The sequence below is a fragment of the Lathyrus oleraceus genome, chromosome 1 (genome assembly GCF_024323335.1).
Source record: "Lathyrus oleraceus cultivar Zhongwan6 chromosome 1, CAAS_Psat_ZW6_1.0, whole genome shotgun sequence".
NCBI lineage: Eukaryota > Viridiplantae > Streptophyta > Magnoliopsida > Fabales > Fabaceae > Lathyrus > Lathyrus oleraceus.
In genome coordinates, this window is record NC_066579.1 from 117,905,466 (window position 1) to 117,919,385 (window position 13,920).

Here is a 13,920-nt window from a genome sequence, read left to right on the forward strand (position 1 = left end):
TCAAGAAACATCCGTCGATCAATTCGAACATTATGTTGCTAATTTGACTGTTGACAATGGCCTAGGCTTTTCCGATGCTGACCTGACGCCAGCAGGAAAGAATCACAATAAAGCTCTGCATATCTCCATCGAGTGTGAGGGGATCACCCTGGCTCACGTGTTGATCGACAACGGCTCTTCCTTGAATGTGCTCCCGAAAGCTGTACTCGATAAATTTGACTACAAAGGCATTGAACTGAAACCTAGTGATGTTGTGGTGCGTGCTTACGATGGTGCGAAGAGTGTTGTCTATGGTGAAGTGGTTCTCCCTATCAAGATAGGACCTCAAGTCTTCAGCACTACCTTTCACGTGATGGACATTCGTCCCGCCTACTCCTGCTTGTTGGGGCGCCCTTGGATCCATGGGGCAGGTGCGGTAGCTTCGTCGCTTCATCAAAAGATGAAGTATCCAATAGCAGGCATGGTTGTCACTGTATGTGGAGAAGAAGAGTATATTGTCAGTAGTGTGCAAGCCTTCAAATACGTCGAGATGGATGGTGAATTCTTTGAGACTCCTTTTCAGTCATTTGAAGTAGTTCCTCCACCCATTCCTGTCCTTAAGCCAACTCCCCTTGTGCCCAAGGTTGTTCGTGCTCCCCCTGTCATGATCTCTCTGAAAGATGCTCAAGCCGTGATTGAAAATGGTGATCGTGCTGGTTGGGGTCAACTGATCAATGTACCGTACAAGTCTGATAAAGCTGGCCTGGGGTTTAACTCTGGAAAGATAGTCAAAAATCAGATTAATGCTATGGAAGATGCTGATAGTGATTGCGACTTGGATAGCTGGATTTTCCCAACAATTGGTGACGGACTCAACAATTGGAAGACTGAAGACATTATCCCGATTTCCTTTAGTCAGGAGTAATTGTTATTGTTTATTCTAGAATTGCAAATTTTAATTTTCTTTTACAATCAAACTTCTTAAAGCATTGTGTCTATGCCCGAGGCACAATGGCTAATTTGTTAGGGGTTTGTCATTTTCATAAGCATATTCATATTCAATAGATCAATGGACTTTTTGCATTCAAATATTGCGCTCTTTATCTTTCCTGTCATTTTTCAAACAAGCTATGTTTCTTGCACACACTCACGTAACAATTTGCCGATCCATATCCACTCTGGATCCTGTTGGTAATGACTCTGCTACTGTTCATTATGACTTTGAAAATCCGATCTACCAAGCCGAGGATGGAAGCGAGGAAGATTGTGAAGTCCCTGGAGAACTTGCCCGACTACTGCAAGAAGAAAAGACTATACAGCCGCATGAGGAATCAATTGAAATTGTAAATCTGGGTACTGAAATAAACAAGAAAGAAGTCAGAGGTTTCTTGGGGCACTCGAATTACATTGCCCGATTCATTCCACACTTGACTGCTACCTGCAAACCCATCTTCAAATTACTGAGACAAAATCAAGAGATGGTATGGAATGATGAATGCCAAGAAGCTTATGACAAAATCAGGAAATATCGCCAAGAACCTCCAGTTCCGATGCCACCAGTTGAAGGAAGACCTTTAATTACGTATTTGACCGTGTTAGAAAATTCAATGAGGTGTGTTGGGGCAACATGACGAGTCTGGTCGAAAAGAGCATGCCATATACTGCCTTAGCAAAAGGTACCGACTGTGAAACAAGATACTCACAGCCCGAGAAAGCTTGCTGTGCTTTGGCCTGGGCTGCTCGCCGACTAAGACAATATATGTTGAATCATACCACCTTATTGACTTCTAAGATGGATTCTATCAAATACCTATTTGAGAAACCTGCTGTCTCCTGAAAGAGTTATCACTGACAATGGTACTAATTTGAACAACAAGATGATTACTGAACTCTGCACGCAGTTCAAAATAAAACACCATAACTCTTCTCCGTACCGGCCAAAGATGAATGGCGCCGTGGGGACTGCTAACAATATCAAGAAGGTCATGCAAGAAATGACAGTAACATACAAAGACTGGCATGAGATGTTACCCTTTACTCTTTACGGTTATCGCACTTCAGTGCGCACTACGACAGGGGCAACTCCGTTCTCTTTAGTCTATGGAATGGAAGCCATCTTACTAGTGGAAGTTCAGATTCCCTCTCTAAGAATCATGAAAGAGGCGGGCTTAAATGAAGATGAATGGATTCAGACTCGACTCGATCAGATAAATCTGATTGATGAGAAGAGACTTGCGGCTGTTTGTCATGGGCAGATATGTCAGAAATGCATGACCCAGGCATTTAACAAAAGAGTTAAGAGACAAGTGTATCAAATTGGCGACTTGGTAATCAAACGCATCATCCTACCACAAACTGACCCCAGAGGCAAATGGACTCCCACATACGAAGGGCCATTTGTAGTTAAGAAGGTATTCTCAGGTGGAGCCATGATACTCGCTACAATGGATGGTGAAGACTTCCCACATCCCGTGAACGCGGACATAGTTAAAAAATACTACGCATAAAAGAGACCCGCTAGATCGACGTATCTAGGCAAAAGTAAGGGCATCCCGGCGAACCAAAAGGGTTCGGGCAAAAATTAGGGATATATAAAAAAAAAAAATGTACACCCGGCAAGTCGAAAACCTGAAAAGGCGGCTTGGGCAAAAAAGGGTATCCTGGTGGACTGAAAACCTGAAAAGGCGGTCCAGGCAAAAATTAGGGATTAAAGTGTATGACTATGTCCCGTTCTCAGTCAACTTTCATCCAAGTTCGAGGGACTGACCAAGCCAATCACTTCTATCCGACAGCAGGGGATGAGAGGCTTGAAGACATAATGACAGTAGTGGAATTAAAATCAACAGGACTTTTTCTGCATAGCTTTCTCTTTGTTTGCTTGACAATTTCCTCTTACTAGGATTTCTGTCTCCTTGTACACAAATTGCCTGTTTATAGGCCTCCTTTCAAAATCAATACAACCCTCTTTCAAAAAAAAGATGCTTTTGTTTTTACTTTTCTGTTTTGGTTGCGTAAATGTCCATTGATTTAATTTGAATTAATATGTGCATTTGAATATGACTGATGTTTACCAAAAATACATGCATAGAATAGCAATAGCAATTACTACCCGACTTCAGGATCGAGGAGAAGGTCTAACCATGCTTCCAATGAATCCGCTACCAATTCTATTCCCCCAGCAAGTCTGTTATTCCTCAGAAGAAATTAGCAGTATTCCCCGGCACAGCCAGTTACTCCCCAACAGAGGTCGGCATCATCAGACAGATTGATCATCTCATCCATCCTCAGCCAAGATCTGTGGAATATTTCTACCATCAGACAGAATCAAGAACCCCCTGCCGAGAAAGGGTCATCGTTACAAATATCTCCAATCAGTAGATGGGGATTTATTTTCCCCAGTAGAGTCCCCAAGCAGAACTTCTCATACGCATAACTCATTCATTACATCATTTCACAACATACGCATGCATACAACATTCGCATTTATTTTAGCATAACACGAAACATCTCATACATCATGACATAGCATGAAGCTAACTTTTCTTTGCAGGTTATTTATCCTCCTGATATAGTCAAAATAAAAGGTTCATTCAGACAGACACCTTTATCAATCACATTCAAGATTCAGATACATATTTCAAATACAGTTCATGGGAACATTCATTCTGACAACACTTCGATATCCTCCTAACGATGGCATCTTTAAGCCCATCCCAGACATTTATTGCAAGTACAACATATACAGGTTATCAGATACAGCCTAACGTACGGTTCATTCTGATTCAGCCCAACATATGACTTCTTCAGCAACTCCAATGCGGTCTAACGTACGACCCATTTGGACCTTCAAATCCTCGGATACTGCCTAGCGTACGGTACGTTCAGGGGTGTAGTCTAGCGTACGACTACTTTTTTCTTCGGATACAGCCTAACGTACGGCTCATTCTGCAACTCAGATACGATCTAGCGTACGATCCATTCTGAACTCCAGCAACCCCAACGCGGTCTAACGTACGACCCGTTTGGATCTTACAACCCTCAGATGCCACCTAACGTACGGTACATTTCTGAAGTGTAGTCTGGCGTACGACTACCGCCTTCATCATCAGATGCGGCCTAACAGACGACTCATTCTGCGACGGTCTAACGTACGACCCGTTCGGATGTCCATCCCCTCAGATGCTACCTAACATACGGTACATTTCTGAAGTGTAGTCTAACGTACGACTACCCCTTTCGTCATCAGATTCAGCCTAACGTACGGCTCATTCTGCAACTCAGATACGATCTAGCGTATGGTCCATTCTGACCCTTTATCCCCAACAGCATATGACACACTCCGACTCTCCAGCGAAGTCGGCAGCCTAATGGATGACTCATTATACGGTCTAACGTACGACCCAGTGTGGCACCCATGTCTTCAAATTGGCCTAATTTACGGCGCGATCTGAAGCTTTCGTCATCAAACCTCCCGGATGGCATCTTTAAGCCCATCTCCATCAAGACCAACTGTCGATTCTCAAGTGCAAATTTTTGGGGCATTCTAGTGTTCAATAATCTTCCACCTCCAGACCACGAATGGCATACACGCCATCCTAACTCTCTCGGTTCAAGAATATCGAACAGGGGCAGCTGTCATACCCCAAAAATTACCCATCATTTTTCCTAAAAATAAAAAAAATAAAAAAAAAAGAGAATTTTTTTTTTAATTAATTAATTAATTAATTAATTAATTAATTAATTAATTAATTAAATAATTAAAATAAATAAATAAATAAAATATAACAAATTATTTTGGACTTGGGTCTCCCTCATTCCAAGCCCATTACCCACGAAATTAGTCTATAAATACTGAAGTTTCAGTAGGGGGAGTCAGACTTGGAGTTAGACTGGGAGATTCACTGAAAAAAAAAGAGGAGGAGAACAGAGAAGAACGAATAGAAGTTTTGGCATAGGAACCCTGCCTACCCGGAGAATTCAGAGTAAAGAAACCCTGAAGGCAGCCCATCTGCACCGAAGCCATCGCCGTCCAATTCCCGCTGCCTAACTTATTCCGATACTACAAGTGGTCAATCCCTTCAACCTTGAATTGGCAAACAGGTTTGCGTATCTCTATTGTTTATACTTTCAATTGGCCATATCTACATATATAATGCATCATGATTAAATGTTGATATATAATTTGCTTTCGTATGGGAATTTAAATATGCCTGAATACCCTGAATGTTTGATCATGTTATTCCTGTGATAAAATGCCATAAAATTCAAAGTTCCTAACGTGAGGCTGTTTTCAAATTCAAAATCCGTGGCCGCTCGCTAACACCTCGCTAGGCGAGCCTGGGGCGAGTATTCGCCTGGCCTTCGCTAGGCGAGGCAGAGGCGAACGAGACAGTAGCTGACTTTTCTATTCTGTTTTTTTTTTATGTTTTATCATAGCCATGCATTATTCATCCTATCCTATTTATTGTTGTGATATTTCTCCGGTGTAATCTTCGATTGCACCCAGATTTGGTGTTCTGACATGTTTCTTTTTTTTGAGTTTCGTAAAGGTTCACATATCCCAGGAAAAGGTTATTGGCTAGGTATTCCACTTTATTTGTGGGATACCCTTGTGGAGTTTCACCCTAAATTAATTTTTAATGTATTAATTTCTAATGTATTAATTTTTTAATATATTATTTTTAATAATTTTAATGTGGAGTTTCATCCTAATTATATAATTAATTGTAAAACTTTGCCTTTGAATAAGTGATCTTGGACCTCTCTTTGTTGCCTTACGATTACGATATTACGGTCATGTCCCGCGAACGTGGGGATACACTTAGCAAAGACCCTTCGGTTAAATCATCATAAAATAAATTATAGTCCCTCGGATGTTGCCTTCGAATATACAACTTTGTCCCTCGATGACCCTCCGATGTTGCCTACGGTTAAAAGATGATAGTCCCTTCGAATGCTAAGGTATCCTCGTAACTGTTGCCTTCAATGACCAATCGATGACCCTACGATGACCCTTTTACATCCAAAGGATAAAACTACTTATTTCTCAATAATAAGGACAGTTTTACCCTCATAAGGATAGGAAATACTCATAAAGACCTTGGGTCGGTATAACTCTTAATTGCTGGCTCACAACCTAAAACATTTTTTCACACCTCACACCTTTCAAAATACCTTCAGAAAATCACCACTTGGTATACATTCATACTAGAATCATTACCGAGTTATATTTTTCTAAACAATTTTCAAAACTAAACGAGATAATCACTTTGTATACATTCATACAAGAATCATTACAAAGTTAAATTCTCTTTTCAAAACAATTTTTCTAAACAATTCACAAACACTTTTTTTTTAGACAAAAATAATATAAGTGATCGAGCAATTAAGAGCCCATGGATAACCATGGATACAAAGGGTGCTAACACCTTCCCTTTGTATAATGTACCTCCCGAACCCAAAATCTAAATTAAGGTTTTTCCTGTTCTTTTCCACCTTTCCTTATTGGATAAAAGAAAAGTCGGTGGCGACTCTTGCTAACCGCGACATTGCGATTAAAACCACAAAAAAAGTCCAGTTCACCGTATGACAATTAGTAATGTAGAAGTAGCATGACTATATGGTTATGTATTAAAGTTTGTTTATGGTACATGTTACAAATATTTTGTTTGATTATATCTTATATGAGTATATCTATAGTATGCTTGTGGCCATTGTTATGTATATTTAGTATGATAATACTAGGAACAACAATAGTTTAACGTGAAAAAACAAATTCATATTTTACAATTGCTCCTACACTGATTGGTTTCAAAGTCATAAACATATAATTATCATTATTTACGATTTCCCCTACACTGATTGGTTTCAAAGTCATAAATAATATTTTTGAACATTTTGAAATAAAGTTATCATTGCATACCCAATTAAACACATAGTTTTTGTAAATAAAATGTGGTCCAAAAATTGGAAAAATAATAAACTGCAAAATATTGGACGTGTGATCAGGTATGAATAAGGGAGTACATGTTGTAACATACAAAAAACGTTGGTAATATACTGTGTTGGATATATTTGTACAACCAAATTTTTGGTGTTGGATATATTTGTACTTTCAGAAGTAAAACTAAACTCTTGATTTGAGATGTTAGATTAGATCATTTCTTTTAGAAATAATAATTTAATGTGAAACATTGGAAAACGTACAGAACATCCAAACATAATTATTTCTATTTTAAATTACTTTACCATTTGGCTACCATGAGACAAGTTCAGTCACAATTTTGTTGTCCAGCTTTTGACATTGTCATTTTAATAATATATTTTAATTTGTTTGAATTAAAATGTATATCCAAATAGAAGACAAAGTCAGCCCTACACAAATGTTTGCATCCTCATTTCTGTAAGCTTTGTGATTTGAGAATGGGAGGGAACTTTGTGCGCCATTTTTTTAATTTCATTCTCCTCCCATTCATTTCCCCCTGTGTATTATACACATAACCTAGTAGCATGGCAATGAAGGACACATTTGTTATGTTAATTTTGATTTTTATTCAATAAGTCTGTCATGGATACAAACAACAGTGTTGCCTTTGCTGCTAGGAAAAAAATGGACATTAATGAATAGAAGACTCCATTCAAGTTTTTTTGAAAAAGAAAATATCCCTCTCTAAGGACTTTCAACACCACATTTTGATCAGGCTGTCGGAATATCAAATACAACACCACTTCACGGTTCAAGTTCTAATTTTAAACACACTAAACATTCAAAACGTCATTGTAGGTCTACAACCAACTCATTTGTTAGACCTATTAGAGTTAATCTATTTAAGCAGTTTGATGCAATCACAGTGGAAACATCTATTTCTACTCTTACACCACCAAAAACAACTACACAATAAACCTCTGAGATAAACAGTTCTGTACGCAATCAAAGTATTCCACAACATTATAGTAACCTTTCAACCAATTCCTATGTCAACAACAATGACTCGGATATGGGGTCAAACATTTCTTCAAATGGAAGTTCTGAAAGTGATACTGATATTGAGGACGATTATATGGTTTATGAACATCTTCAAGGTTTTCCATTACTTCAAATTTCAATACCATGTTATACAATCAATTGTATAATAGATAGTTTCATAAGTTATCAATATCATGTATATGCAATAATTTTGTTTCCATTTTATGGTTACACATAATTATTTGATATTGAAGATCCTGTTTAGGAATGCCAATTTTGTGCAGCTTGCATGTAGTATGGTGAACGTATGAGTAAGTCAAGGAACACAATGTCGCCAAAGTTTCAAAGTTGTTGTCATGGAGGAAAGGTTAAACTACCATTGATTGGTGACCCACCCGTAATGTTTAGAAAATTACTTTTCGACTCTGCTTCAACTCCTACAAAGAATTATCGAACCAACACAAGGACTTATAATGTTATGTTCTCTTTCACTTCACCTGGCATGAAATTTGACACCAAGTTTACAAAAGGTGGTGGTCCCCCGACACTAAGGCTTCATGGACAGACCTACCATAGAATATGGACGATGCTTCCAGAGATAAACCACCAAAATATGCACAGTTGTATATATTCGACACTGACAATGAAATTCAAAACCGGATGGAATGTTTCAGGTACATATTCACAACATAGATTTTAGAATAACATTTACTGATGTCACTTTGTAGCATACTAAATAATGTTATTTATTCTCATATAGGGATAGCAAACATATTGACAGGGACATTGTAACAAATATGAGTCTCATGTTGGATCAACACAATGTTCATGCAAGGGCTTTAGGATGACACGTGATATGACATGACATCAAAATGTTAACGATTTGAAGTTGAGAATAATTTCTGATCGTCTAACAGATGGTCGCCTTTACAATGAGCCCATAATTTATGAAGTTGCAACCCTTATTGTTGGTGACATTGATTCATGTACCAAACGAGATATCGTCATTCAGGCACATGGAGGTAATTTACAAAGAATTGATGAGTTTCATCCTAGCTACCTAGATTTTCAATATCCATTGCTATTTCCATTTGGTGAGGATGGATACAGAGATAATATTCTTCATGCATACTAAGGTGAAATTTTTGTGACAAAACGAAACCGTCAGACTATTATGGAATGACTTTCATTCAGATTGCAACAAAGAAAACATGAGGCTACAACAATTCTGTCATCACGAAGAATATTTCATCAATTTTTGGTTGATGGATACACAATGATGGAAACCGAGAGACTAAATTGGCTAAGGAAAAATCAATTTAAATTGAGGGCTGGGAAATATAACAAACTTAAAGAAAATGACACGAACCCCAGTGAAAATAGACAAGGAAAAAATGGAAAAAGAGTTATTCTTCCTTCCTTATTTGTTTGCAGCAAATGATATATGGATCAACTTTATTTTGATGGAATGGATATTTCAAGTACAGTTGGGTTCCCTGATTTTTTTTTGACATTCACATGTAATCCCAATTGGTCCAAAATCACAAGAGAGTGTGCAAAATACAATTTAAAACCTCATGATCGTCCTGATATTTTTTCGAGAGTGTTCAAAATCAAATTTGATGAATTGATGATTGATATTACACGCAAACATATACTCGGCCGCGTGTTAGCATGTGAGTAATGTTCTAACTGGATTCAACTTTCCAAATGATTTTGTTTGCAATATTAGTATATGAACATGATCAATATGAACACAACTGTAGCTCACACCAATATTCAATATTGCAACACTGCTATTACTATCATGTGAAACACATACGGAAATCCTAACATTATTATATTGTTTTTTAATTTTTCTATTGCATGTTCACTTTATAATATACACATTCTTTACATTTTTTGTCAAATTTTATTACTATTGCACTACTGCTTCAGTTTGACAACATGCTTTAGAAATGTTGTAGTAACACAATGCATTTGCCATTACAACACTTTCACATTTCTATCATTCATTTTGCTTTATGGCTAGTTCACATTTACAGTATTTTGATGTTTCTATATTCTGCCTTCGCTAATCATATTCATACATTTCATAACAGTTATATATACAACTGAGTTTCAAAAGAGAGGTCTGCCACATGCGCATATTCTCATTTTCCTTCACCCTCAAAGTAAGTATCCAAACCCTACTGATATTGACAAAATCATTTCATGTGAAATTCCTAACCCTGAGTTACATCCAAGACTATATAAATTAGTGAAGCAACATATGATGCATGTCCCATGTGGGTTGGCTAGATTATCATCACCATGCATGAAAAACAAAAAATGTTCAAAATTCTATCCAAAAAAATTCAATGAAACAACAATTGTTGACTATGATGGTTTCCCTCAATATAGAAGACGTTCAAACACCCACACAATTGTCAAAAACGGAATTTCTCTTGATAACAAACATGTTGTGTCGTACAACAAAAGGTTGTTGTTGAAGTATCAAGGACACACAAATATGGAATTGTGCAATCAATGTTCAACCATTAAGTACTTATTCAAATATATTCATAAGGGCTTTGATAGAATTACTACTTCTATTGTTCAATCCAAGGGAGGAATTTCTACTTCTGGTGGGGCTATAGATGAAATTCAACAATATCTTGATTGTCGTCACGTATCACCAAATGAGGCATGTTTGAGGATTTTCTCTTTAAAGATTCATGCACGAAAACCTGCCGCGGAACGTATGTTTTACCATCTCATTGGAGAGAAGACTATTTTTTTTACTGAGCATGCCACAATGGAAGATGTCCTTGAAAAAGCAAGTGTGATCGAGTCGACGTTTACTGCATGGATGATTACAAATCAAAAGTTTGAAGACGCAAGAACCCTCACATATGGCCAGTTTGTATCAAAGTTTGTTTATGAAAAGAGAACTAGAAGTTGGAAACCAAGGAAAAAAGGTTTTACTATTGGTAGGTTAATATGGGTGCCACCTACAACAGGGGGATTATTCTTTTTAAGAATGATGCTAACAGTTGTTAAAGGACCAACAACTTACGAGGACATTCATAAAGTCGGTGGTACACAATACTTTACCTTCAGAGATGCGTGCTTCGCAATGGGGTTCCTTGAGGATGACAGAGAATTTCTTTTGTCTATAAAGGAAGCAAGTGTATGGGGGTCAGGAAATTTTTTGAGAAAATTATTTGTCATCATGTTGTTGTCCGGTACAGTTAACAGACCATTTCATGTTTGGAATAATACTTGTACATGGCTTTCGAATGGTATTTTACATGAACACCGTATTTTATCTTGCAATTCAGGTATAACTATTTTACCTACCTTGAATCATTGAAAGATTAATTATGTCGATGTATGAGGAGATATATTACAAATTACACGTTCTAATGCAAACCTATGTTCTTACTGTAGGACTTATATTAAATGATGAAGAAATTCAAAATTTGACATTACTTGAAGTTGAAAAGATATTGCAAACAAATCGACGTACTTTGAAAGATTTTCGTCCCATTCCATATCCTAATGGCTACGTTTTGGAACAACTTAGTAATCAGTTGATTTACGACGAAAGAAATTACGATGTAGCTCAACTTAAAACGGAATTTGCAAATATGTTTTCATCACTTGCATGTTCTTAAATTTCATTTTCATTTCTGAACCTTATTTTCGTATCTGAATGTTATGTATATATTACTTCCATTCATGTTTTTTTTCCAATTTATTTACATTCTCTATTATATATCTTCTATATTTTGCATCACAAACAAGCAATTTTAATATTACAAATATATTGAGAGTGGTACTGTTTCTATGCATAACTAAAATTATTAGCATTTTTTGGATATTCCTGGCTATTACTATTTTAAAGTTCCAGTACTGCATCAATGACATTGAAACCATGTATTTCTTTTAACTGGTACACCATACATAATACTTGCATTCATTTCACCATAATAATTAATTCTATTCCAATATTTGTAGGTGAACAAAACATTATTTTTAATAAAATCATCAATGATGTCACAACACAACAAGGTGGTGTTTTCTTCCTGCATGGGCATGAGGGAACGGGAAAAACTTTTATGTGGCGAACTCTTGCAAGTTATTTGAGATCAAAACATCAAATTGTCATAATTGTTGCATCAAGTGGAATGACATCATTGTTGCTTCCTGGAGGGAGAACGACCCATTCGAAGTTCAAAATTCCCATACCAACTTTAGAGAATTTTGTTTGCAACATAGAACCTAAGGATAATCTTGCAGAATTGATGAGGAAAACTCAGTTGATAATTTGGGATGAGGCACCCATGGCACACAAACATTGTTTTAAGGCTCTTGATAGGAAACTTAGAGACATTATGGGTAATAATCCTAATTCCAACTCCATCTTCGGTGGTAAAGTCATAGTTTTTAGAGGTAATTTTAGATAAATTCTTCCTGTTGTACCAAGAGGAACCCGTTCTGATATTGTACACAGTTTATTGAACTCATCTTACATTTAGAATGATTATGAGGTACTTACACTTACAAGAAATATGAGACTTCAAAGTGGTTCAAACCCAACCGAAAGTCATGAAATTGAACAATTTTCAAAATGGTTGCTCAATATTGGAGAGGGTAAACTTTCAGAACCTAATGATGGATATTCTGAGTTTGATATTCCTTCTGAAATCTTGATATCAAGTTTTGATGATCCAATTACAACAATTATCGAGAGTATGTATCCGAGTTTTATGGGTAACTACCGCTCGTATGATTATCTGAAAAGTCGAGCTATTCTAGCAGCAACAATTGAAACTGTTGATAAAATAAATGAACATGTTCTTGATCTAATTTCAGGTACATCATCTCATATACCACATTTCTTTCAGTTGTCTTTAAATTGTATTACTTTTCTTAATGATTTTTTTATCATTCCGTTTAGGTGAGGAAATAGACTACTATAACTCTAACTCAATTGATAGATCAGAAATACATGACATGGACGTTATAGAACTACTAAGTCCTGAATTTCTCAGCACACTAAGAACTTCGGGGTTACCTGGTCATCACATTAAATTGAAGATAAGAACTCCTATTATTCTAATGAGGAATCTTGATCAATCCGAAGGTTTGTGTAACGGAACACATTTAATTGTGACTAAGATGGCGAACCATGTCCTTGAAGCTAGAACGATGGATGGTAAAGGTCACAGAAACATCATTTACATACCACATATGGATATGTCACCATCACAATCTCCACGGCCATTTAAATTTAATTGTAGACAATTCCGAATTATTGTCTCATATGCAATGACCATAAACAAATCACAAGGATAATCCCTTGATTGGGTGGGTTTATACTTGCCTCTAGATGTTTTTTGTCACGGCCAAATATATGTCGCGATTTCAAGGGTCACTTCTAAAAAAGGAATCAAGATTTTGGTTCATGATAAACAAAATAATTTCAAGATATCAACGACAAATGTTGTTTATGAAGAGGTATTCCATAATATATAACAAGTTCAAATCTTTTTCACACTATGCAATGAATTAGTATGATAGTTTTAATTTATATTTTGTATTCCTTTCCCTGTTACTATTATCATTTTCCTACATCTACTAACCATTTCAATTATTATTGTTGTCCAAACCATGCAGTTGACTCATCTGTCCTTTCTGAATGGATTTCAACAATTATGAGATGTAGATTACCACTCTTAAGGATTTGTAATTTAACTTGTTTTTTGTTTATCATTTATGGGTGCAAGTCGATTGAACAATACAATGACAAAGCATATATCTCCCCCATTTGAAAGTTATGTTAATGAATTTATGATACTATTAAGTATGACTTTTATTGAGCAGAATTTTTGTTAGATGTATGTAACACTATTAAATATTTGTTAATGACAGTTAGCTATACAGTTATTGTACTTTGAAGTTATTAATGATTATGGAATTTTAGTTAA

The 13,920-nt window shown here is 36.4% G+C and overlaps 1 pseudogene; it reads left to right on the top strand.

Moving 5' to 3' along the window:
• The first annotated feature begins 7,976 nt into the window (after positions 1 to 7,976).
• Positions 7,977 to 13,468, top strand: LOC127094859 (uncharacterized; annotated as a pseudogene).
• Positions 13,469 to 13,920: the final 452 nt, after the last annotated feature.